The 26,650-nt window shown below is 50.8% G+C and overlaps 1 protein-coding gene across 1 annotated transcript in view; it reads left to right on the top strand.

Annotated features, from left to right (window-relative positions):
• The window catches only part of LOC116948159 (uncharacterized), a 191,095-nt gene that overhangs the window by 115,268 nt on the left and 49,177 nt on the right, over window positions 1-26,650 (top strand). The window contains exon 3 of the mRNA XM_076071273.1: window positions 25,593-25,702. The gene's annotated coding sequence lies outside the window, so the exon portion shown is untranslated. The remainder of the gene's footprint in view (window positions 1-25,592; window positions 25,703-26,650) is intronic.

The raw sequence follows: 26,650 nt of genomic DNA, 5'->3' as shown, positions 1-26,650 counted from the left end.
TGAATTGATGCCATAGAGCTCCATTTTGGTCTCATCTGACCACAACACTTTCACCCAGTTGTCCTCTGAATCATTCAGATGTTCATTGGCAAACTTTAGACGGGCATGTATATGTGCTTTCTCGAGCAGGGGGACCTTGCGGGCGCTGCAGGATTTCAGTCCTTCACGGCGTAGTGTGTTACCAATTGTTTTCTTGGTGAATATGGTCCCAGCTGCCTTGAGATCATTGACAAGATCCTCCCGTGTAGTTCTGGGCTGATTCCTCGCCGTTCTCATGATCATTGCAACTCCACGAGGTGAGATCTTGGATGGAGCCCCAGGCCGAGGGAGATTGACAGTTCTTTTGTTTTTTTTCCATTTGCGAATAATCGCAGCAACTGTTGTTACCTTCTCACCAAGCTGCTTGGCAATGGTCTTGTAGCCCATTCCAGCCTTGTATAGGTCTACAATCTTGTCCCTGACATCCTTGGAGAACTCTTTGGTCTTAGCCATGGTGGAGAGTTTGGAATCTGATTGATTGCTTCTGTGGACAGGTGTCTTTTATACAGGTAACAAGCTGAGATTAGGAGCACACTCTTAAAGGGAGTGCTCCTAATCTCAGCTCGTTACCTGTATAAAATACACCTGGGAGCCAGAAATCTTTCTGATTGAGAGGGGGTCAAATACTTATTTCCCTCATTAAAATACAAATCAATTTATAACATTTTTGACTTGCGTTTTTTCTGGACTTTCTTGTTGTTATTCTGTCTCTCACTGTTCAAATAAACCTACCATTAAAATTATAGACTGATCATTTATTTGTCAGTGGGCAAACGTACAAAATCAGCAGGGGATCAAATACTTTTTTCCCTCCCTGTAGCAGCGTGTTGCAGGCAGCAATAGTATCAGCAGCAGCATCCGTAGAACATCATTCATTGTCGGTATTAACATCGGCAGCAGTATCAGTATTCATAGTAGCAACAGCAGCATCCATAGCAGCAGCAGCAGCAGCACTAGCGTCGCCTTCACTATCATCATCAGCAGCAGTATTCACCAACAGCAACGGTATCATCAGCAGCATTTATTACAGTACTTGCATCAGTAACATCATATCAACGACAACTATCGTGACGATAGCGACAGTAGTTTCGATTGTGTCTAACGTGTTGCGGTATTTGAGAAGCAGGTTAGAGTTGCTGTAAGCATGCTTGCTGGGTCAAGAATAATACAAATTGTAGTGGTAGTCATGATGATCACGATTTTATATTTGCGTGGTGCCCTCCTGTCTCTCGTCATCCACACGGCTCGTCTCGAGCGATGGCACCGTCCCTCTGGATCTTGACGACGAGGATGATGATGATGATGAGTGTGCTTTGTTGTATACGTAGCGGTTTTTTGATGGTGCCAATGGTGCTCAATCAACATCATCATCATCACCACGATCATGATGATCGTGGTGATGATGAGTTGTTTCGTATGTTTGTTGTGGGCGAAGACGATGATGAATGGCAAATGATGAGAAGATGAACATGTATGGGTTCACAGTATTTGCTATCGATGGTATCGATGCACCCGCACCACCGATTTGCACGGTTGGCTACATACGGCACAAAAGAAGTTCAATATATTTACATTTATCCTACACGCCATATGTTGCGGAATTGTTGTGTGTACGTACATGTGATTGTGGGTACAGTCCTGGTGCGGTGTGTAAACATCACCGCTGGGGAGACAAAGGCGTCCGGGCGTGGTGTTAGCCACCCACCCCCTCGTGTGTGCCGTTCCGGCCTTCATCGGTGGTCTGTTACGTGCTATACGGGGTGGTCTTTGGTGGGGGTGGTGCTCTAGAATGGTCAGCACCTGCGATTATAACGGTTGGCTACGTACGGTCCGAAAGAAGTTCAGCGTACACACACAGAGACCCACAGACACCCAAACCCATAGACACCCACAGAGACCCACCGATTATCACGGTTGGCTACGTACGGTGCAAAAAAAGTTAAACATACATACATAGAGACCCACAGACACCCAAACCCATAGACACCCACAGAGACCCACCGATTATCACGGTTGGCTACGTACGGTGCAAAAAAAGTTCAACATACATACATAGAGACCCACAGACACCCAAACCCACAGAGACCCATCGATTATCACGGTTGGCTACGTACGGTGCGAAAGAAGTTCAGCATACATACAGAGACCCACAGACACCCAAACCCATAGAGACCCACAGAGACCCACCGATTATCACGGTTGGCTACGTACGGTGCAAAAAAGTTCAACATACATACATAGAGACCCACAGACGCCCAAACCCACAGAGACCCACAGAGACCCATCGATTATCACGGTTGGCTACGTACGGTGCGAAAAGAGTTCAGCATACATACATGCAGTGCTATGATTTTTGCTGTCGCACACAGCTGGCTGATATTGCCACGTTCCCGGATAATTGTCGTTGACAACGCCGCTGCTGGTGCTGATGGGCGTGCGCGAGTGGCTCGTTGGAGACTTGCTATCGGGTCCGATCGAACTGCGTGAACCGTCGAACCGATTTGGCAGCGCGGAGAGAGAGAGAGAGAGGTCTCTCTCTCTCTCCGGTGGCGGACGGAGGCGAGAGAGTGTGTGCGTGTGTGTGGGGGAGCGGTACTGGGCCTCCCCTAGGTCGACTCAGCCTGAAGTGAGTACCTGGTGCGGTGTGTAAACATCGCCACTGGGGAGACAAAGGCGGTCGGGCGTGGTGCTGGCCACCCACCCCCTCGTGTACCGTTCCGGCCTTCATAGGTGCTCGCTAACAGCACTTGCCCCTACAGTCTGTTAAGGCTATACGGGGGATCTTTGTCTTTGTTTGTAAGCGGGAGTTATTTTTTTACTTTTATTTACCCATCTTATCCAGGAGAGCCACTCGTTTTCAGGAGGGTCTTCCTGCACGCTGCTTCATTTGGTCTCGTGTTTTGAAGACCTTTTCGGCCCCAAATTAATGATGAGCCGTGCTTATTGGCCACTACAAACTTCCACACGTGATGATGATGCGCCCACTTTGTTGAACTATCATTTGCCAGGTCGCTTCTTAACAAGAGCTAGGTAGGCTCAATGGGGCCTTACCTGGTAAAATAAAATAAAGAAAAAATAGTTTGGTTTTACATTTTTTATTCACGTGGGGAGGAAAGCGGAGCACCCGGAGAAACCCACGCCTTGCGCGAGGGAACAACGCTCTATCCCCGTACAGATTGAAACAGATAGCGATGAGCCCACTTGCCGTACCGCATTCTCCTGGCCAGCCAGGGATACGAGCACCTCCTCCTCGATGCCCACCCACGGGAAGAAGGGGAGTTTCACCACAACAAGACGAGTTACGGTCACCCACCAACCCTCGCTGCTGCTGCCTCCTCCGCACGGCGCTGGATCACAGGCAGCAGCCGCGTGCAGCGTAGCCACGACAGCCTGGTGGTCGTGACGTCTGTGCGGCTGAATGACTCGGAGGGCCCGGCTGAAGCGCACCATGTGCATACATGGGAGGATTACGAAGGGCGTTTTTGGAAGGATAGGGTAAAGCAACTTGGAGGGTCAGGATAGACGGTGGAGTGAAAGTTCTGTGTCGGTTGCATTCCAGGGGAGGAGGTTGAGATGGGTGGGACCGTGTGTGCAGGGTGGAGGGCTAGAGCTGTCTCTTGGGTAGCGGCGAATTGGGGTGACTGCCCCGGGCCCCGCGTTTTGGGGGGGGGGGCACGCTTTGATGTCACTGTGTTAGATGTAATACTCCCGGCTTAGTTTGAAATGCGGCCTTGCCTGGTAAAATTAAAAAAAGGTTTAATTTGTGGCCAGATCGCTTCTGAAAAATAACTATATGGCAGAGTGGGCTCTAGTTGGTAAAATTAAACATTGTCTAGTTTGGGCCAGGTCGCTTCTGAAAAAGAGATACATCGGCTCAGTGGAGGCTTACCTGGTAAAAATAAAAAAATAGTTTACACGTAAATTTCGATTTAAATCTTTCGTGACTGCAAGGATTCATCTTCTTGCTCCTTTCGGTAAAGTCACATAAAATGAGAATAAAACAATAAAACAAAATAAGACAATAAAATTCTCACGACGTTTCGGCCACGACACAAGTAGCCTTCTTCAGGTAAAGGAACAGCGCTGTCGTCCCGACAGTTCTGTCGTCCCGACAGTTCTGTTTACACATTTTCAGTTCAGTGCCAGTGACCGAGGGGAAGCCCCCGCGTCAATCATGGAGGCGATGGAGGTGCAGAGACTGTCAGCTGCCCCGCCATTGGAGCCGTTGACGAGTGTGAGGATCTAGCAGAAGGAAGACGGTGACGCCACTTCCTTTCCCCGCTACTCCCTTCCTCCCTCCCTGTCTCTCGGGCTCATTCCCAGCGCGGCTCCTCCTCTGCACACTTTTTTTCAGCTTTTGTTCCGCGATGTTTCGTCGTTGGTCAAAGATCGGGGCACCAGCGCTGCACAGAACGGATAGGGACGACGTTGACTTGGAGGGTTATGTATGCACGGTGTGTCGAACTTCTTTCACGCCGTACGTAGCCAACCGCACTAATCAGAGGTGCGGGGGGAAGGACAACAAACTAAACACAAAGCAGTTCTAAACAGATGAGGTTGATTTAAAAGTGCACAGCTGCCAGTGGCCAGCAACCACGCCCGCTCCGCCTTTGTCTCACCCAGTGGCGATGTTTACGCACTGCGCCAGGTACTTATTTGAGTCCGAGTCGACCTAGGCGAGACCCGGTGGGGGGTGGGTGAGTGTGAGTTATTATTGTATAACTCTATTAATATATCTCTGTAAAACTTGCCTGAGTTTTAAGCCTCTTCTTGGCCGTTTTATTTTCGCGTGTACAGTATACGTGCGTGCGCGCACGCGCTTTTGCCTTTGAACATTAGCAGCGGTGGGGAGACAAAGGCGGCCGGGCGTGCTTTTGCCCACACTGAACCATGTGGGGCACCGCGCGGATCTCGGTCAAGTTCCGGCCACCAGCAGCAAGCACTTGGCCCCCCCCCCCCCCGCCGTCTAAATAGAGGCTATCCGGTGCACCTTTGTCTCGTCTCGTGTGCGTTTGCCAGTGGCCCAATATTACCATCATCGGGATCTCGCAGAGCTGAGCAAGATTTCGGAATCGCGGGACCATATAACGTGGCCCTCCCGTGCCTGAGAATGCCAATACCCGGGCATTGTTGGCTACGGGGAAAAACGTAGGTGGTCGATACAATGGGAGTACAGCAAGTAGGTGCGTGAACTCGTCTGTATTGGTGGAGGCCTTGGGTGGTGTAGCGTACCTGTCGACCCATTCGGCTTACCCCGTGTGCTTTGACAGGGAAATTGAGTTTTTAGATCCGTACGGCGTACACACGTTTCAACGCGGGCAAAACAAAGATTGTCATTTGTTTGTGTTTCTCCCTTGTGATGGGACTTTGCAGGATGCACGTTGAGATTTATAAGGGGCACGGGGTGACCGACAAGGTCTGGATTGGTCTGTAATAAGGTAGGGCACTGATAAGGGGGTTGACAGGTGTGGTGTAGTAGCAGCAGCGGTAGAAGTAGTAACTCCCCCATCCTTCGCATCCGTGGTGGTGGGGGGGTTCTTCTTCCAATGCACGAAATGTAATTCGTGGCTAAAAACAAAATAACTCACCCAAGGTGTTAGCAGCAGCGGCGGCGGCGGCACCCACCCTGCCACCCCAACACACACACACAGAGTCCGAGACAGGCGAGGCTTCGCTGGGCAACATTGAAGGGCACCGTCACAATTATCCCATGTTCGTATATGGGCTGTTTACAATGCAAATTGATTTTGTGTAAACAAATTCTGAATCCATGATCACCTGTGTACAGTACACCGCGAACGATTACATAAGCGGCTGTGTGCTCTTCTGTCTTGTCGTGTGGGGCAATGCAATCCACGCACAGCGACCAACCTCGCAAGCCACTGCTGGATGTGGGGGGCCTTTCACCACGCCGTATCCGCCACCGCGTTAACCGCTGCGCCACCGCTCCCCGACTAAAATGCACTGGCTAACAGCATTTTCCTCAACGGTCTCACTAAGCTCTATGGGGGGGGTATCAATTATATGTACTGTAAAGTGTATAGTGTCCCACGGTAGGGGGTACCGCTGGTGGTGTATCTACGCGGTCATCTCAGTCAGCCAACCCACGGCACCTGCTGGGTCTGTCCCGAGGCCTCCCGTCAGCGAGGCCTTCGACACTTCACGTGGCAGCCTCAAAGTGCACGTGGCCTGGCACAGGCGCCGCCGATACCCCGCCGTGGCGAACGGCGGGTGTTGGACATTGGATCATGTCCCAATCGGTGAGCTCCTCCGGCAGGCGAGGCTGCGTTGGCTGGGTCATGCAGCCCGCACGCCTGGCTAACCACGTGCCCAGACAGCTTCTATTTGGCATGGCACGGGCTGGAGAAGAGATGGAGCTGATGCGGTACGGGAGGATGTGGAGCTGAGTGGATTTGCCAAAGACCGCTCTCAGTTGTGTCAAGATCGGCCTCTGTGGAGGAGGAGGCTCGTGAAGGACGCTACTGGGCAGTTGAAGGCAGTCGCCCTCCAACAACGGAAGGTGGAGGAGGAGCGACGCTCACAACAACGAGCGGAGCGCGGGCAGATAAATCGCAGCAAGTTGGCACAGTAGGGGGCACAGGTGGTGCAACTGCCAGCCATCTCAGTCAGTCAACCCATGGCACCTGGGTCTGAGTCGTGATCCTCTCGCCAGGAGCGAGCCTTCCACACTTCCCATGGCCTTCAAGGTGCACCTAGCCTGGCACGAACGCTGTAGTAACGTCACTACTACTGAGTGGCGACCTTTAAGCAGAGGCCCTTTCTGCAAATCGTCAGATACGTATAGAAAAACGTCTTCAGTTTGTCAGCCCGTTGGGTCCCCCCCCCCAGACCAACACCGTGGTGACCAGCAACGTTTGTTGAAGCAAGCGAACTCTGGACTTCGTAAGGGGCCGTCCATAAATGACGTCACGCACCTGGGGGGCAGGGTCAGACATTTGTGACGCTGCGTGACGAGGGGGGGGGGTGTTTGAGAAATGTGACGTCACATCAAAATACGCAACTTTAAATAAGTATAGACAACACGTTCTACTTAATTAAATATACTTTTTATAAATGTTTTCTCCTACAACATCAGAGTGCAGCGCCACATTAAATACGCACTACAATGACAATAGTTTAAAGCGATTTGAAGCATGTTTTATTTTGGGGGCGGGGGGGGGGCAGAGCTTTGTGACGTCATATTTGAGGGAGGGGGGGGGTCTGACTTTTTGTGACGCCGTGTGACGAAGATGGGGGGGGGGGGTCAAAAATCGTCCAAAATCGCGTGACGTCATTTATGGGCGGCCCCCTAAGTGCAGCGAGTGTTGATGCGCTGCGCGTGACACACCGGGCAAGAGACTCGGCGAGTTCGACTCCCCGCTCACGGCCGCCAACACCAGCGACGAATATCCGCAGCGATCGTGGGGCTCCCCTAGGTCGGGCGAGGCCTTAGACGAGCCACTGCTGCGGTGTATAAAGATCAACACCGGGGAGACAAAGGCGGCCGGGTGTGGTGCTGGCCACATTCAACCCAACCCCCCCCCCCCCTCCCGTGTGCCCGTTCTGGCCTCCAAAAGTGCTCGCTAACAGCACTTTCCCCAGCAGTCTGTCGAAGGCTACACCGGGTGAAGGGGGATCTTTGTCTATAAGCACGTGTGTGTGTGTGTGCGCACGTGTGTATATGTGTGTATGTACTCGTGCAAAATATTTATACAGGAACGCGAGAGTGATCTGTGTAGTAGGCACAACATCAATGTTTAATAGAGAGGGGGGAAGGAGGGGGCTGGAGCTACCTGGGGGAGCGGAGGGGAGGGGATGGTGAGGGGGGAGGGGCAGGAGACGGGCGAGGGGTTATGAAGTAAAAATGTTATAAATTAGTTCATTAGACCGCTGGCGATGGTAGGTGTGTGTGTGTCTGCGCTCCGAGTCTTTAATTTCAGCCGCTCAGCGTAGCACCGTGGAGGATGGGAGATGACAAGTATCACCACTGATGGGACGATGTTGCTGCTGGTGGTGGTGATGGTGGTGATGGTGGTGATGATGATGATGGTGAAATGTGTGATGTTAGTGTTGGGAGGAAGATGATGTAATGATACTCATAATGATAATGGTGCTTGTGATGATGATGCTCGTTGATGATGGCGGTGGTGATGGTGCTGGTGATGATGATGATAGTGGTGATAGTTAGTGGTGGAATTTGTAATGTTAGTGTTGGGAGGAAGATGCTTGCTGGTGGCTGATATTAATGGTGATGGCAAGGTTGCTTGTATTTATGATAAAGTATTGATATTGATAACGATTGCTAATGATGATAATAATGATTCTGATGTGATATGAAATGATGATGCATCTGTATTTTACATGGGATGATGATGATGATGATTTTAGTAATGAGAGTGATTATAATGGTGCTTATTTGGATGTCATGCTGACAAGTAAATAATAGTAATCGTGGTAGCTATGGCAACGATGATGATGATGGTAACGATGGTGTCCATGGTTACAAGTGACAGTCACCACGATAGAGCACTGTGATAAGGATGGTAACTGCGGTAATGCTGGGAATAAAACTCGTAATGACGATCGTGAAGACGAAAATTGAATTGTAATTTTCAAGGCGGGAGCATTAATTACATGAACGTGCCATTGATGATGATGTGGTATCAATCCAATGACTTGCACCGGCAACAATGATGACAGTGCATGTGCTAGCAATTGTGAAAACAATCATGATGATGATGACAGTGATGATGATAATAGTGATGATGATGATGACAATGATGATGATAGTGATGATGATGACAGTGATGATGATGACAGTGATGATGATGGCAGTGATGATGACAGTGATGATGATGACGACAGTGATGATGATGATGACAGTGATGATGATGATGACAGTGATGATGACAGTGATGATGATAACAGTGATGATGATGACAGTGATGATTATGATGATGACAGTGATGATGATGATGGCAGTGATGATGATGATAGTGATGATAACAGTGATGATGATGACTGTGATGATGACAGTGATGATGACAGTGACGATGATGACAGTGATGATGATGATGATGAGACCGGTGCATTTTAAAACCTACAAATACAATCAGAGAGGAGGGAACGGGCGAGTAAGCATGAGCGTGAAGAGGAGAGATGAGGTGGAGAAAGAGGAGGTGGAGGAATGTGCAGGGGGATGTGGGGATAAGGAGGGGGGGGGGATAGGGGGAGAGAGCGGAGGGGATGGCGGATGAGAGGAGGTGGAGGAGGAGAGAGAATGTTGACGAGGATGAGACAGAGGAGGGGACGGGACGAGGTGGGTTAGATGATGAGCGAGGGGAACTGGAAGAAATCGAGAGAGTGAGTGAGAGCGAGAGCGCCATTGTACAAGATAGATGGCATTTATATCCACGATTTTGACGTTTCAGGTGAAAATTAGTTCAGACGTCTGATAATTTTTTTCTCCCTCCTCCCTCCCCCCCCATACGTTGTCCCTGGTGCCTCCGTTCCATCTCTCCCCTCTCCCTCCCCTCTCCCTCCCCTCTCCCCTCCCCCCTCCCTCTCCCCCTCCCTCTGCTACCCGTGCATCGTGTGTGTGGTGCACGGACGGAAGCACATGAATAATAGAACGGCGCGAATCGGGGCTGCTTTATTACCTGTTAATTAATAACGATCTCCATGCCCTTTGAGGTGCTTAATATTCTACGCCACCACCAAACTAAATTCACAAGTGTCGCGACAGCCCGGGCTAGACTGGCTGGCTGCCGTTTTATCATTATTATTTTTGTTGTATTTTAATTTTTTGAGACGCGATATTTCTTGTGATTTTTGTGTGTTTGTTTCATGGAAAAAAGGAAAACAATTTTAATTTTAAAACTAATGATTATGATAATTATTCTTTCTCTCTGTTCTCTTGGTTGTTGCGTGTTTACGTTTGTGAGGTTTTTATATATTTGGTGGGGGGGGGCATGTTAGTTGCAGATTGTTGTTGATGATGGGGGGGGGGGTCCTTGTCGGGGTGGTGAGGTTTGACAGTACATAATTTTAAATGTTATCGAAATAGCATTTGTGTGGAATTGTGTGTGTGTGTTGTTTTTGTTACTGGAGGCTGCGAGATATTTATTTGGAAGAGAATAATGAACCCTACAGCCCCCGTTATTAAGATCCACTGCTGGACGATTGGATGAAGGCTCCCATCGCGTGACCATACTTCACCACTCTGGGCAGTGCGGTTTGGTGAAGGTCGTTTGGCGACACCACGGTTTGCTCGGACGTCGCTCAGCCTCCGCCGACCGTAGGGCCCCGTCTGGGAATCGAACTCGGGTTCATCGGGTTCACAGGCGCATCGCGGTAACTGCTGCGCCGCCTCTCCCATCGATTCAATACATTATGGATTATTGTTATGACTGTTATCATTATTAATATATAAAACGACTGTGTTCTGCCAGTCCTTTGTGTACACGTGGGGGCAGACACAATGTCACTCTGCCTCCTCCCCTTTAGAAATTCGCCTCCTCTCTCCCCCCAGGTCTCCTTCTCTCATCAACCTCTCTCCTTCTCCCATCAACCTCTCTCCTTCTCCCATCAACCTCTCCCCTCTTCTCACATCAACCTCGCCCCCTTCTCCCATCAACCTCTCCCCCTTCTCCCATCAACCTCGCCCCCCTCTCCCATCAACCTCTCCCCCTTCTCCCATCAACCTCGCCCCCTTCTCCCATCAACCTCGCCCCCTTCTCCCATCAACCTCTCCCCCTTCTCCCATCAACCTCTCCCCCTTCTCCCATCAACCTCGCCCCTCTTCTCCCATCAACCTCGCCCCCCTTCTCCCATCAACCTCTCCCCCTTCTCCCATCAACCTCTCCCCCTTCTCCCATCAACCTCGCCCCCTTCTCCCATCAACCTCGCCCCTCTTGTCCCATCAACCTCGCCCCCCTTCTCACATCAACCTCGCCCCCTTCTCACATCAACCTCGCCCCCTTCTCCCATCAACCTCACCCCCCTCTCCCATCAACCTCTCTCCTTCTCCCATCAACCTCTCTCCTTCTCCCATCAACCTCGCCCTCTTCTCCCATCAACCTTGCCCCTTTCTCCCATCAACCTCTCCCCCTTCTCCCATCAACCTCTCTCCTTCTCCCATCAACCTTTCCCCCTTCTCCCATCAACCTCTCTCCTTCTCCCATCAACCTCTCTCCTTCTCCCATCAACCTCGCCCTCTTCTCCCATCAACCTCGCCCCTTTCTCTCATCAACCTCGCCCCCTTCTCCCATCAACCTCGCCCCCTTCTCCCATCTACCTCTCTCCTTCTCCCATCAACCTCTCTCCTCCCATCAACCTCTCCCCTTCTCCCATCAACCTCGCCCCCTTCTCCCATCAACCTCGCCCCCCTTCTCCCATCAACCTCCGCCCCCACCGCCCGCATTGCAATCCCAGACGGTGAGCAGCAGTGGCCCAATCGCCACGGCCGAGCCGAGGTCGTGCCTGCTTGCAGGTCGGACGGGAGACTGTCTGGGAATAGCGGAGGTGCTGTAGGAGTGAGCTGCGAGGTGCTGGTAGAGGAAGTGATTCATCAATCTGTCTGTGCCGAGCCCCTTCAGAGCGTCATCCCGTCGGGTGTTTGTGGTCCCTCTCCGGGTTCTCGGCGGATTTTGCTCCGACGTGACGACGCTCGCGCTCGTGAATGGAATCCATGGCCAACCATCCCAACGTAGCGGGACCCCCTCGTGAAATATACCTTGAGACTCGGCGATGTGAAGTCCATTATTTATTTATCCCTGGATAAATAATTAGAAGGTTTTATCATCGCAGCGATGCCAGCGGTGCAGCGGCCACGACACGGCGCCATGAGCCCGGCTTTCTGAGTTCGTTTCGCGGCCACGGCCGACATCAGCGGCGAGCAACATCCCAACCGGTCCGCCGCTTTACCAAACCCGCGCTCACCAGCGTGGCGAAGTGTGGTCAAACAGGCCCCGTGACTGACGCTGCACGGTTAAGGCATCCATCCAGCAATGGACTGACAAAAGGCCTGTAAAATATGGTCATGTCAATTGTAAAATATAGTAATATCAATCGTGATCATCATCATTATGTTGAATCTTTGCCTTCCATGGTCCCAGGCAGTACACCTGCCTTTGAGATTTTTTGTTGTTGTTGCGTGAACGCTCGTTGTGTGCGCGTGCGTGCGTGCGTGCGTCTGTGTGTGCTCCACCGTTACATAAATTACCGCGCTCATTTGCACAATGTCTGAGCATAACAATGCCGTGTGAGAGGTGTTTGCGCGGTGAGCTATCGCGCGCGTGTTTGTGTGCGCGCGCACGTCTGCCTGTCTGTCTCTCTGCCTATGTGCCACACCGCAATCCGTGATTTTGATTTAGCCCAGCCGCATTGGAGCCGTCGCCACAAACCAGACACGAGGGTGAAAGGGCGGAAGGAGTGGTCGGTGGGGGTTCGATCAGGGGTGGCGGTGGGGGCAGGGTTGCGGCGGGGGGGGCTGGTGATGCGTGTACATATGTTGAACTTCTTTCGCTGTCCTCCAGACAGTCTCGTCCCTTCACCTGATGAAGGCCGCTTGTGTTGCGGCCGAAACGTCGTGAGGATATTATCGTGTTATTTTATTCTATCAATTTATTATTTTATTCTCATTCTACGTGACGTTACCGAAAGAACCAAAGAAGATTCTTTCGCACCGTACGTAGCAAGCCGCGCTGATCGGCGACGGGACACCTTCCCGTAGGCCACGTCCAGGAAACAGACGGCACGTGTGCCGGTTCGTTTTCCCCGCGACCGCACGAGGCCTCCCACTTGGATTCGAGCCCGCGACCTATCCCCTATCCGTGGCTGCGAGCGTCCTTGCCGCACTAATCGGGTACTAGAGGGGTGGGGGGTGGGGGGGAGGGGGATATGTTCGACCTGGTGACGACGCTCAGCGCTGGCAGCGGCGGGAGTCGGTGACAGAGGTTGAGTCGCGAACGTGCGGTTGCCTGCCACGTGTATTTGAAAGTCCAATGCGACTCTCGGGAAGGGAAGAAGGTTCCTCGGCCCTGGCCGACAGACTCGCCACTGTGAGAACCGGGACATTTTAAGAAAGTTTACGAATGAGCAGATTTGAATTGACGCGCTCGAGAGGGAAGTTTTCTGGCAGTGAACACGGAGTGGCAAATTCAGTTCCTAAGAGTTTGGTTGGCCCGGTGGCGCCAGAGGAGGTCGGAGGTCAGAGCGCTGAGCGTGCACCTCTGAGAGCCTGGGTTCGAATCTAGGCAGCAGCCCCTCCCGCGATTATAACCGGGGTCGACATGTGACAGAGTCAGCCCCGTCACGGGTGACCGCGCGGTAGAAGATCTATCGCGTGAAATTTGGTTCCGTGCTTAATCCAGCCCAAAGTCCACCTCTGAGAATTAAAAATATCGGTTTAACTGCTTATGCAATGAACCGGCCCAAAGGCCTGGAACCAGTTACCGGCTGATGTGGCGAGATATTCACTACCTCGCCTGGTATACAGGAGGTCGTGGGTTTGATCCCGACCCTGACGCCTGCTGTATATTTGGAGTTTGCAAGTTCTCCCCGTGGTCGCGTGGATTTTTCTCCAGGTCCTCCGGTTTTCTCCCTCCACATTTGGAATCGTCATGCGTTCAAGCATATTTTTTGGCTGCTGTAAATTTCCACGTGATAAGCCGCTTTGTTGTGCTACCATTTGTGACCGGGTCGCTTCTGGGAAAAGAGCTACGAAGCTCAGTGGGGCCTTACCTGGTAAAATAAAAAGTTTAGTTTAGTTTCATTTTCACTTGTTCGCCCATCCTTCTTTCTGTCCGTACATCCGTCTGTCCGTCTGACGCCGTAAACTCCGTGGAACACAGACACCAGACCTGAGGGCTTAAAAGATAAACAAATGGCACCGTCATCCCGCGTTACCATCGCGAGTTCATCGCGTGCGTTAGGTCGCGTGACGTGCGCGCATGTGTGAGTGGACGCATGCCTACACAGTGGGGAGCGGTGGCGCAGCGGTCAGCGCTATGCTGCGATACGAGCCCAGGGGCCCGGCCTCGATTCCCGCTCACGGCCAACCCCGGTGACGATCATCTGAACCGGGTCCTGGGCCTGCCCTAGGTCAACTCAGCCTCAAATGAGCACCCAGTGCGGTGTGTTAGCATCGCGGCTAGGGAGACAGAGGCGGGCAGACGTGGTGCTGGCCACCCACCCCCTCTCGTGTGCCGTGCCGGCCTTCATAGGTGCTGCTCGCTAACAGCACTTGCCCCGACAGTCTGCTACAGGCTACACGGGGGGGGATCTTTGATTTTGCTTTGCGTGTAATTTGCATAGCTACAGTAGGAGGCTTCGTGTGTGGGCTGGCTTTGCCAGTTTGTTTCGTGTGGTTGTTTGTGTTGTTACTTTCAGAGTTCATTGTGGTTTTGTCTCGATAACGTTTTTTGTGACGTGTTCCATGTCTAAACACTTATTTACGTAATCAGTGACCCAAATTTGCCAGTTGGAATGCCACACACACAGCTATATATACACACAGTATATCCATAATAACCTTGGTTTGCGTCTGCATGTCGTGTGACTCTCACGCGGGTCAGCTCGGCCTAAAAGTCGTGCCTGGTGCATTGTGGTCACCGGTGTTAGGGTCCATATCCGGTGACCTTTGGCAAGCTGAGTTCAATCCTGAGCCGTGCTGTCGTCGCAGAAACATCTTGAATGACGACACAGTGCCGTGCGGTCATTCAGGGGAAAGCAGTCGAAGCCCTGCACTTCCGCTCACCTGAGTCATATTCCTGGCCGTGACATACTTGCACATCAGCGCCGTGGTTCTTCTGAACGCGGTGTGGACCTCCCTTAGGGAAACTCAGCCTAAAATGAGCACACGGTGCCGATGTTGACATTATTAGCACAGAGAAGGCATCGGTGGCCTCTTCTCCCGTAGCTGCCACCGTAGGCTCCGTGTCCCGGGCTGCCCCCCCCCCCCCCGCACGCCAGTTTGAAACCTCCTTAGCGAGTGGAGTGACAGTGGTCAGGAGCGCTCCGATGACGTCGTCTCAGGCGTCATCGAAACGTAAGGGCGGTCCGCACCAGAGTGCGTGCGTGCGTGAGTACGTTCGCCGGACTTCTTTCGCGCATCACGTAGCCAACCCGCGCGTGACGGCTGCCACGAAAGTCGATTCAAATGTCACTTTGCTCACTCCTCTGCACGAGTTTTCAAATGCCCACGTGTGCAACGTCGTCGTCGTCGTCATAAAGAGATCTGCATCTACTGCCGCTGCCATGGTTTGTGCAGCTGCTGCAGTTTAGGAGTTGTGGTCCGGGTGTTCTGGATGGAGCCCAGGACACCCGGACCTGGGGTGGAAGGGGGCAATGGAGTAGTGGTCAGCGCACCGCACTGCGGACCCGCCAACCCGAGTTGGACTCTCCCGGCCACGGCTGACATCGGTGGCGGCGAGTGATCGGAAAGAACCGTTCTTGAGAATCCGAATTTTGCATATCCACAAGGAAATAAAGCCCCTTGAGCCGTACGGCTCTTTTTTCGAGGGCAGACTCGGCCAGCTGACGAGCACCGGTGGCAGAGAGTTGCACAGCACAGGTGTGACACCTGAACCAGGTCCTGGGCCTCCCTCCCCCAAGCCACGGTTGGTGAAGGGAGGCGAGGAAATGTTGACTACCTCGCCCGCTATACAGGAGGATCGTGGGTTCGATCCCGACCCTGTCGCGAGGATTTTTCTCCGAGTCTTTCGGTTTTTTTCCGTCCACGTTTAGAATCGACGCTGCATATTTGGCCGCTGTAAAGTTCCACGTGATGACGAGCCACTTCGTTGAGCCATCATTTGTGGCCAGGTCGCTTCTGAAGAAGAGCTACGTCGCAGCTCAGTGGGGCCTTTACCTGATAAAATAGTTTAGTTTTATAGTCTTAGCTTAACCCCATGCTGACCAACATCATGGTGATGTATGTTCTCCCCCCGCACCTCCAATTGGCTACGTACGGTGCGAAAGAAGTTCAACATGCATACGACATACAACCCTTACGACCGTAAGCCCTAGGGAAGGCTTCATCCGGGAGTCAACCACACCGCCTCTGTCGCCACTCCACTATAACTCGGGGGAAATGTGTTTCAATTAAAGTTAAAATAACGTCGGCTCACTGGCCTGCCGACACGATTAACAGGGACTCTTGCTGCCTACACGTTTATAAATACCTGTGCTTGTCGCTGCTATACCCGGACTGTTGTGGGGGGGGGGGTGGTTGTGGGGGGCTGTGTATGTTTGTTCACACTATGATGGGTGACATAGAAGAGTCAAGAAGAAGCAATACTGATTAGGATGACTTTCTTTTTGGGACGTTTAGGCCGTGGGGTTACATTGACGTCTGTTTGTCTTCACGCGTCCGGAAGTCGGAGAACCCTGGAGAAACCCCACCACGTGTACGAGTAGTAGGGGAGGGGGGGTTAGTGATACTCAAAGATCCACACAGATAGATTCAAGAAATCCGTCGCTGTACGTGCTGCCATCTCCGGGCCACCCTTGAAGCAAGTGGTGGTGGGAGAGTTGATGAAATGAATTGTGGGTAATTGTGTTTTTTCTCCTGTCTTAGTATAATTTAGGAACATATATTTGTCGTCGTCATCGTCGTCAGGCATGATACATACACTGCTGGATTCACTCTTATTACGAATACAAACAATAGATTTTCAGGTAGGGGGGGGGGGGCAACCCCTCCAGCAATGAAAAATGATGGAGGAGTTGTTAGTAAGTAAAGAGTTGTGAGTAAGTAAGGAGTTGTTAGTAAGTAAGGAGTCGTTAGTAAGTAAGGACTTCTACGTGTGCGGGGATGGCCCAGCCATCGATCGAGGGGTCGAATTCGAACCGTGTTGTGTGATCGGCATCGCGTTCGCTGAAGGTGTTGATGCCTTCAGGGAAGTCGTGGACTCTGTATACGCAACTGCGCACAATTATGTGAGTCACTTATAACCGCTTTGCCGTTACTTATTGCCAATTATGGACTCAGACTATTGTCCTATCATCTCATAGAGTCCCTGGCACGTAATAATATGCTACACAGTGGCAGTGGTGGTCGCAAAATGCCGATTTATTACTAATAAACCCCAATGATCCGATCAAAATTAGGGATTTCGATCGGATCATTGGGGGGGGGGGGCACGTGCCACCCCCCCCACCCCCCCCCCCCCACTGGCTCCACCAGTGAATACAAATATAATTAATGCAATATTCGTCAAGGTTGCGTTGATCGTGGTTATTTCTGATTTCAGGAACAATGTGCGGCCGATAGAAGCCACCGGTCGAACTTAATTTCTGGGCACGGCAGTTCATGCAATGCAGCGATATGAATGGGTTGCACTATCACAGTCCACGCTCAGGCAGGTAGTGTGTGGTCGTATAACGGTATGGGTACTCCCACCTCCTTCCAAGACGTCTGACCAGCGTGGAAGAGTAGACCAAGTTTGGTATAGTCCTCGTATGACGCCTGGTGTTCACACAAAAACGCGTTTTCGCTGAAACGCGGTTCCTCCATTCGGGGACACTTGTACAACGCGGAATGCGCACTCCGTTATAACGCGGAACACGCACCCCGTTATAATGTGGAACACGCACTCTGTTATGACGTGGAACACGCACTCTGTTATGACGTGGAACACGCACTCTGTTATGACGTGGAACACGCACTCCGTTATAACGTGGAACACGCACTCCGTTATAACGTGGAACACGCACTCTGTTATGACGTGTAACACGCACTCCGTTATAACGTGGAACACGCACTCCGTTATAACGTGGAACACGCACCCCGTTATAACGTGGAACACACACTCCGTTATAACGTGGAACACGCACTCTGTTATGACGTGTAACACGCACTCTGTTATGACGTGGAACACGCACTCTGTTATAACGTGGAACACGCACCCCGTTATAACGTGGAACACGCACTCTGTTATGACGTGGAACACGCACCCCGTTATGACGTGGAACATGCACTCCGTTATAACGTGGAACACGCACTCCGTTATAATGTGGAACACGCACCCCGTTATGACGTGTAACACGCACTCTGTTATAACGTGGAACACGCAACCCGTTATAACGTGGAACACGCACTTCGTTATGACGTGGAACACGCACTCTGTTATGACGTGGAACACGCACTCCGTTATAACGTGGAACACGCACCCCGTTATGACGTGGAACACGCACTCCGTTATGACGCAGAACGCTCCCCGTTATGACGCGGTTTCTGAGTGGTCAACGACGAACTCCTTTATCGAGCTGCGCTGTTGAGCGGAGTGGTAGAGTACGCGGAATGATACAGTAACGCATTGACGGCGTGCCCTCAGTTATTTGTCCCGGCATCTCACTGAGCACGCGTGTGTGTGTGTGCGTGTGGTGTAGCGGTTAGAACGCTGCACTACGAGCCCGGCGACCCGGGTTCGATTCCCGCTCACAGCCAACACCGGTGACGATTATCTGAACCGGTCCTGGGCCTCCCCTAGGTCGTCTCAGCCTCAAAACGAGTACCCGGTGCGGTGTGTGTAGACATCGCCACTGGGGAGACAAAGGCGGTCGGGCGTGGTGCTGACCTCTCACCCCCTCGTGTATCGTTCTGGCCTTCATAGGTGCTCGCTAACAGCACTTGCCCCTACAGTCTGTTAAGGCTATACGGGGGATCTTTGTCTTTGTGCGCGTGTGGTACATTACAAACACATCTCGCCAAAGCCGTGTCCGCCGCATACTTTTTTCGGCTCAAATCGGTTTTTTTTTCGCCGAATGAGCGCTGGGTTTTGCTTTGCGCGGAAACTCTTCGGGAAGGCACCGACGAGGACCGGCGCGTTTTTCCCCCCGAGAACCTGCCTGGAACACCACAGCACCCGCTCGGCAGGTTCGCGTGCGGTCGCGTTGTGCAACGCGTGGGTTACTCCCACCACCTCTTAGCCAAGACGTTTCGCCGGCGTGGAAGAGTAGACCAAGTAAACCCTCTACGGGGGGGGGGGGGCTATCTGAAGCAATCTAGAGCGGCTGCAACTTTTATAATTAAAAAAAAACAATTTATATTTCAGAACAACGCCTCGGTTACTTTTTAAATTAAATATTCAAATGCACGGCAACAGCTCCCGAGGGAGGGCACAAGCCGGAGAAAATTAGCAAACGCGTACGGTCAAACGGAGTGCGTCGTCTGTGCACAATGATGATGATGACGATGACGATATTAAAGACGTTAGCAAGAAGTGGAAATGGCGAGCGCTGTATATGAGTCGGGAGCGTGGGTGTTGGAGTGGTCTATTGTCGGAATTGCCTGCTCAAAGTAATCGGAATATAGCAAATGGGAGCACATTGATATAGAATAATATCCCAAGGCTACCCGTTTAACCTCTTATTAGATTCATAGAACTTAACCTATTATCGCATTTATGGTATTTCACCTATTACCCGTTCGGGTTGCAACGTTACCAAAGCTCTCCGCGTGCCTTGAAATGCGAGCGGGAGAATTGGATCAAGAAAAAAAAACCCAGCAGACTGGGGGCCTTTCGGTCAAGAGAGTTTGAGGGCTCTTGTCAACGAGACACGAACCAATGCTTGACAACACGAACACGAATGATGTGTGGGTTCCAGCGCTTAACTACCCACCATCGCCGGCCACGCGCACTTTTAACAGAGCACAGTCAACCTGACACAACACGCTACCCTTTCTTCCCGTCTATATTTAAAAAAAAAATATTTGAAACCGCTGCTCAAAAATACAAATAAACACACATTATTCTTCTTGTCGCAGAGCAGCGACTACAAGTTGACATTGAGGTGGTCGAGCCAGCCAAAGTCCATAGCTGTCAACCCATACGGCTTAGCCCGTGTTCTTGTACAGGGGAATTGAGGTCCATAACGCATAGAGCCGTTTCAATACGGGCAACTTTTTTTGGTTAAATATCCATTTCTTTGTGTGTCTCCCCTGTGACGGGACTTTGTGGGATGGATGGACGTTGAGATTTACAAGTGGCGCGGCGTGACCGACAAGTGTCTGAATTGTTCTGTAATGAGGTAGGGGCGCCGATGAGGTACAACACCTGGCAAGCCCTGATCACCGAACAGGGCTTGCCAGGTGCTGTAGGCTGTGGGGGCTGCCGAGGCGGCGGCGAGGAGACGTCGCCCTCCGCGGGTTTCCCTCCCGACGTTGAAGCCAAACTCGTGAGTGGAACTGTCCGCTCTGTGCCTCTGTTGGGTCTCGACACTCGGCTGTGCGAATGACGGGCAGCGGCCAGCCCCTGGTGTCTGCGTGCCCGTCAAGTCAGCCGCTCACCCGCGGTGAGTTGGTACGTGCCGTGTGTTTAACTTATTCCGCACCGTACGTGGCCAGCCGTGCATATCGGAGGTGCGGGAGTTCACGGATGCAGGGTGCTTCGAAAAAATGTTTACGCTTACATGGGACTATCGTTTTTAATGGAAAAGCAACGGATAATAATACACTGTAACGTGTTATTTGGGTCTTTCGGTAAAGTCACGAGGATAGGTTCAAAGAAAATAACAAAAAACTACGACGCTTCGATCTCAACACAAGCGCTCGTCCTGATGACGGCCGCTTGTGTTGCGGTGGAAACGTCATAGTTTTTTGTTATTTTCTTTGAATCTATCCTCGTGACTTTACCGAAAGACCCAAAGAATATGAATCCCTGCCGTCACGAAAGCTTGAAGTCAAGATTTACGCTGTAACATGATAACAAATGTGATGTTAATATCTTCCAAGAGTCTCCCCACGTGCTCGCCATCATTGTCAGCGCGTGGCCTGGAATCTCCTCTAGGTGATCCCCAGAGCCCCGGGAGGCACAAACATTTCTTGTGGCGTTGTTGCAAATTCTCACAAGTGTTCACATTTTTTTTAAGCACCCTGTACATTTTGATTTAAAGCTTTCGTGACTGCAGGAATTCATATTCTTGGTTCTTTCGGTAAATCTTCTTTGGTTCTTTCGGTAAAGTCACGTAGAATGAGAATAAAATAATAAAATAACACAATAAAATTCTCACGACGTTTCGGCCACAACGCAAGCGGCCGTCTTCGAATGATCTTAAGGTTGTGTGAAATCCCTCCCCGTAGAGGCGGTTAAATTTCGATTTGAAGCTTTCGTGACTGCAAGGATTCATCTTCTTTGGTTCTTTCGGTAAAGTCACGTAGAATGAGAATAAAATAACAAAATTTCACACAACCTTAAGATCATTCGAAGACGGCCGCTTGCGTTGTGGCCGAAACGTCGTGAGAATTTTATTGTTGTTTTATTATTTTATTCTCATTCTACGTGACTTTACCGAAAGAACCAAAGAAGATGAATCCTTGCAGTCACGAAAGCTTCAAATCGACATTTATTTCGGTAAAGTCACGTAGAAGGGAAACAATAAAATAAAAAATATATAAAAATATATTTTTTTAAATTATATTTTTATTATTTTATTGTTTCACTCTGTACATGTAATGTGTTGCACACGAGCAACTCGAGTGGCCGAGTGGCGCCACAGGCTTGCCAGTGGCCGTGCCAGGGCACTGATCCGGCACGGCCTGAGGCCCCTCTCTCTCTCTCCAAGGGACAGCGTTTAGAACGCGGGATGTAATCGTGTGTGCCGCGTCATCCCTATCCGTTGTACGATTTGAGTAAACGCGTCTCGCGCTGCGTGGCGGGCTCTGGAAAATGGTAGAGCTGATAAACAGAACTGGCTACACACACCCCCACCCCCCCCCCCCCCCCCCCCACTAAATTATTAGGTCAAGGGTTCAGAATGTATTCGTAATTTTGACCTCTTAAACTTCCGAACGACTCCTTGGGCTGTGACGCGACCCAGCGGTAGCGCCACGGTGGCTAGGAAATGTTAACTGCCTCGCTTGGTATACAGGAGGTCGTGGGTGCGATCCCGACCCTGACGCCTGCTGCATATTTGGTGTTTGCGTGTCTCTCTATCATCATCACGGTGGCTAGGAAATGTTAACTGCCTCGCCTGGTATACAGGCGGTCGTGGGTGCGATCCAGAACCTGACGCCTGTTGTATATTTGGAGTTTTGCGTATCTCTCTATCATCATCACGGTGGCTAGGAGATGTTAACTACCTCGCCTGGTATACAGGGGGTCGTGGGTGCGATCCCGACCCTGACGCCTGCTGCATATTTGGAGTTTGCGTATGTCTCTCCCTGTTGTCACGTGGATTTTTCTCCAGGTCCTCTGGTTATTCCCTCCACGTTTAGAATCAACACGCATTTATGGTATTTGGCTGCACTGCTATAAATGTCCACGTGATAAGCCACTTCGTTGAGCTATCGTTTGTGGCTAGGCCACTTCTGAAAAAGAGCTACGTAGCTCAGTGCGGCCTTACCTAATAGAAAAAAAAATTGCTTAGTTTAGGTTGACGGTTTTAATCCAACGGCCCGCCCTGGTTATTCCTGCGGCATGTAATGAAAAAATGAACGTGATAATGCATGCCGTCTGGTGCCCAGTGGGTGTTAAAGATCTCTTAACATCGTTTGTAAAAGTCGGCTACTTCACCCCAGGGTCGTGGTTTCAAAATTTGACAAAGCACAACGTGCAAAGTAGCGTACTCAATTGGGATCAGACGTACCTAATTATCGCCCCCCCACTCCTGCGAAAACTCGGCAGGACCTCCCTGGGTAAAACAAGTGTAATAATAAGTAATAGCGCAGTAAAAAAAATATTTGACTTAAAACTTTCGTGACTGCAGAAATTCATATTCTTGGTTCTTTCGGTAAAGTCACGAAGATTGAAAATAAAAATAAAAATGAGAAATAAAAGCAAAAAACCCCATGACGTTTCGATCGCAACACAAGTGGTCTTCATCAACAACAAAAAAACTAAACGTTTTTGAAGACCGCTTGTGTTCCGATCGAAACGTCGTGAGTTTTGTGATTTTTATTTTTTATTTATTTTCAATTTTATTCTTATTTTCTTTCTGCGTGACTTTACCGAAAGAACCAAGAATACTAGTGCAGTAGTCCCTCGGTTAACAGTGACATCGGTTCACGGCTTTTCGTTTGACGTTTCGCCTCCCATAGGATCCCATGGTTTCGACTTACGTTCACATTTTTCACTCACGGTACGTTGACGTTGTGCATGCGGGCGCCAATTTAGGCCAATCCGAGGGCTCGTAACTTTGGCTGAGCCGTGCCCTCAGCCAATCAGCGACGCCCAATTATGAGCGTTTAGACCGCTGCTGGTTTTGTTTACATTATACGCTTTCCGTTTTGGCAGTGGAAACAGCCCTCTTGCAGACTCGGTGATTTTTTTAAACTTATTTTTCAACTTATACAGTGAGGGAAAAAAGTATTTGATCCCCTGCTGATTTTGTAAGTTTTTGCCCACTGACGAAGAAATGATCAGTCTATAATATTAATGGTAGGTTTATTTGAACAGTGAGAGACAGAATAACAACAAAAAAATCCAGAAAAACGCATGTCAAAAATGTTATAAATTGATTTCCATTTTAATGAGGGAAATAAGTAGTTGACCCCCTCTCAATCAGAAAGATTTCTGGCTCCCAGGTGTCTTTTATACAGGTAATGAGCTGAGAAGCAATCGATCAATCATATTCCAAACTCTCCACCATGGCCAAGACCAAAGAGCTCTCCAAGGATGTCAGGGACAAGATTGTAGACCTACACAAGGCTGGAATGGGCTACAAGACCATTGTCAAGCAGCTTGGTGAGAAGGTGACAACAGTTGGTGCGATTATTCGCAAATGGAAGAAACACAAAAGAACTGTCAATATCCCTCGGCCTAGGGCTCCATGCAAGATCTCACCTCGTGGAGTTGCAATGATCATGAGAACGGTGAGGAATCAGCCCAGAACTACACGGGAGGATCTTGTCAATGATCTCAAGGTAGCTGGGACCATAGTCACCAAGAAAACAATTGGTAACACACTACGCCGTGAAGAACTGAAATCCTGCAGCGCCCGCAAGGTCCCCCTGCTCAAGAAAGCACATATACATGCCTGTCTGAAGTTTGCCAATGAACATCTGAATGATTCAGAGGACAACTGGGTGAAAGTGTTGTGGTCAGATGAGACCAAAATGGAACTCTTTGGCATCAACTCAACTCGCCGTGTTTGGAGGAGGAGGAATGCTGCCTATGACCCCAAGAACACCATCCCCACCATCAAACATGGAGGTGGAAAGATCATGCTTTGGGGGTGTTTTTCTGCTAAGGGGACAGGACAACTTCACCACATCAAAGAGACGATGGACGGGGCCATGTACCGTCAAATCTTGGGTGAGAACCTCCTTCCCTCAGCCAGGGCATTGAAAATGGGTCGTGGATGGGTATTCCAGCATGACAATGGCCCAAAACACGGCCAAGGCAACAAAGGAGTGGCTCAAGAAGATTTTAGCACATTAAGGTCCTGGAGTGGACTAGCCAGTCTCCAGACCTTAATCCCATAGAAAATCTGTGGAGGGAGCTGAAGGTTCGAGTTGCCAAACGTCAGCCTCGAAACCTTAATGACTTGGAGAAGATCTGCAAAGAGGAGTGGGACAAAATCCCTCCTGAGATGTGTGCAAACCTGGTGGCCAACTACAAGAAACGTCTGACCTCTGTGATTGCCAACACAGGTTTTGCCACCAAGTACTAAGTCATGTTTTGCAGAGGTTTCAAATACTTATTTCCCTCATTAAAATGCAAATCAATTTATAACATTTTTGACGTGTTTTTCTGGATTTTCTTGTTGTTATTCTGTCTCTCACTGTTCAAATAAACCTACCATTAAAATTCTAGACTGATCATTTTTTTTATCAGTGGGCAAACGTACAAAATCAGCAGGGGATCAAATACTTTTTTCCCTCACTGTAAGTGAATTCGATGAACAGTTATTTCGCCTCACAGTCGTTTTCCGTGGAACGGATTAAACACGTTAACCGAGGAACTGCTGTACTTTAGTCTCCTGTTTTGAGATGGGCAGTGTCCACACGACCCCGCAATTCAACTATTGAATCTCATCACATTTGCAATTTGCAGTGGACGTATAAATCAGGCACCTCCGAGTGAAGTAGTTGGTCATCTAAAGCGTAAAACAATAAAAAACTAAACGTTTTTAATGAATATATTTCACCCGGATAGTGCCCTTTGCTGGGGCAGTCCCCGACTCGCCCTCGCGCAGCGAACGCGTGGGGACGACTCACGCGTGCGCGCGGACGTTGGACGTCGAGCAAACTCGAAACGGCGTGCGGCCTAGACCGTGAATGTCGCACGCGGCCCAACGCCGAAATACGTTTCGCGGACGGTTCAGTGGTGCGCCCTGTCGTTTCACGTACAGCGCTCTCCCTCAGCTGGAGCGGTTGCAGATGTTGCACAAGCGAGTTTCGAATTGGTAATTTCTAATGTCTGTATTACGTTACGTTATTCCAGCAATTTGTATGTATTTTGCACATCTTTGGCCCACAGCGCAGTGATGATGCCGATTTAGCCCACATCCATATCATATTATGCGTGTGTGTGTGTGTGTGCGTGCGCGCGGGCGTACACGTGAGATGATCATTGTGACGTTGTTTTGTTTCCTTTCACACTTTGCAGTTAGGCACAGATCGGAAAACTGGAGCCCTCTGCACAGACGGGGAGAGCAGCGTCGTGCGGTCGAGTCGGACGGACCCTTGCAGGATGGACATCAAGGGTCCTTCCCACAGGTGTGAGCCTCACACTCGCACCCCGAGGGGTCCTTCCCACAGGTGCGAGCCTCACGCTCGCACACCGAGGGGTCCTTCCCACAGGTGCGAGCCTCACACTCGCACCCCGAGGGGTCCTTCCCACAGGTGTGAGCCTCACGCTCGCACCCCGAGGGGTCCTTCCCACAGGTGTGAGCCTCACGCTCGCACCCCGAGGGGTCCTTCCCACAGGTGTGAGCCTCACGCTCGCACCCCGAGGGGTCCTTCCCACAGGTGCGAGCCTCACACTCGCACCCCGAGGGGTCCTTCCCACAGGTGTGAGCCTCACGCTCGCACGCCGAGTCCGAGCGGCGAGTCACGATGAGGGAGCGCGTGGGGATTGGGGGTTGGCGGCAGGGCCACAGCCACGTATTGTTTTGGCTGACCGTCAGACAAAGACGGTCACTGCGTCGCGCCCCTTCAGATGCGCTTCTGCGGCCGTCTGGAACGGCTCTTTCTTACCACATTAGGACGCCACTGATGGCTATGCCACTTGTAAATCTCGATTGAAAACTCATTTCTTTTAGAACTGCTTTTTGTGTTTAGTTTGTTGTCCTTCCCCCGCACCTCCAATCAGCGCGGTTGGCTACGTACGGTGCGAAAGAAGTTCAACATGCATAGAAACATATGGCTAAGAGACACCCACACCATTTACACCCTTGGTCCAGACAAATACAAAGATCCCCCTTACAACCCTCGGGCCGCCTTTGTCTTCCCAGTGCTGATGTTACACGAAGGCCGAGTCGACCTAGGGGTAGCCTAGGACTGGTTCTCGTCACTGGTGTTGGCCATGAGCGGGAATCGAACTCAGGTCGCCGGGTTCCCAGCGCAGGGCGCTAACCACTCCGCAACCGCTTCTCCCCACACACACGCACGTGGTCAACACACACACGTGGTCAACACACACACACGTGGTCAACACACACACGT

The sequence above is a fragment of the Petromyzon marinus genome, chromosome 32 (genome assembly GCF_048934315.1).
Source record: "Petromyzon marinus isolate PM22_M1 ecotype Great Lakes invasive population chromosome 32, UKy_Petmar_22M1.pri1.0, whole genome shotgun sequence".
Classification (NCBI taxonomy): Eukaryota; Metazoa; Chordata; class Hyperoartia; order Petromyzontiformes; family Petromyzontidae; genus Petromyzon; species Petromyzon marinus.
This window is presented reverse-complemented; position numbering and strand designations above follow the sequence as displayed.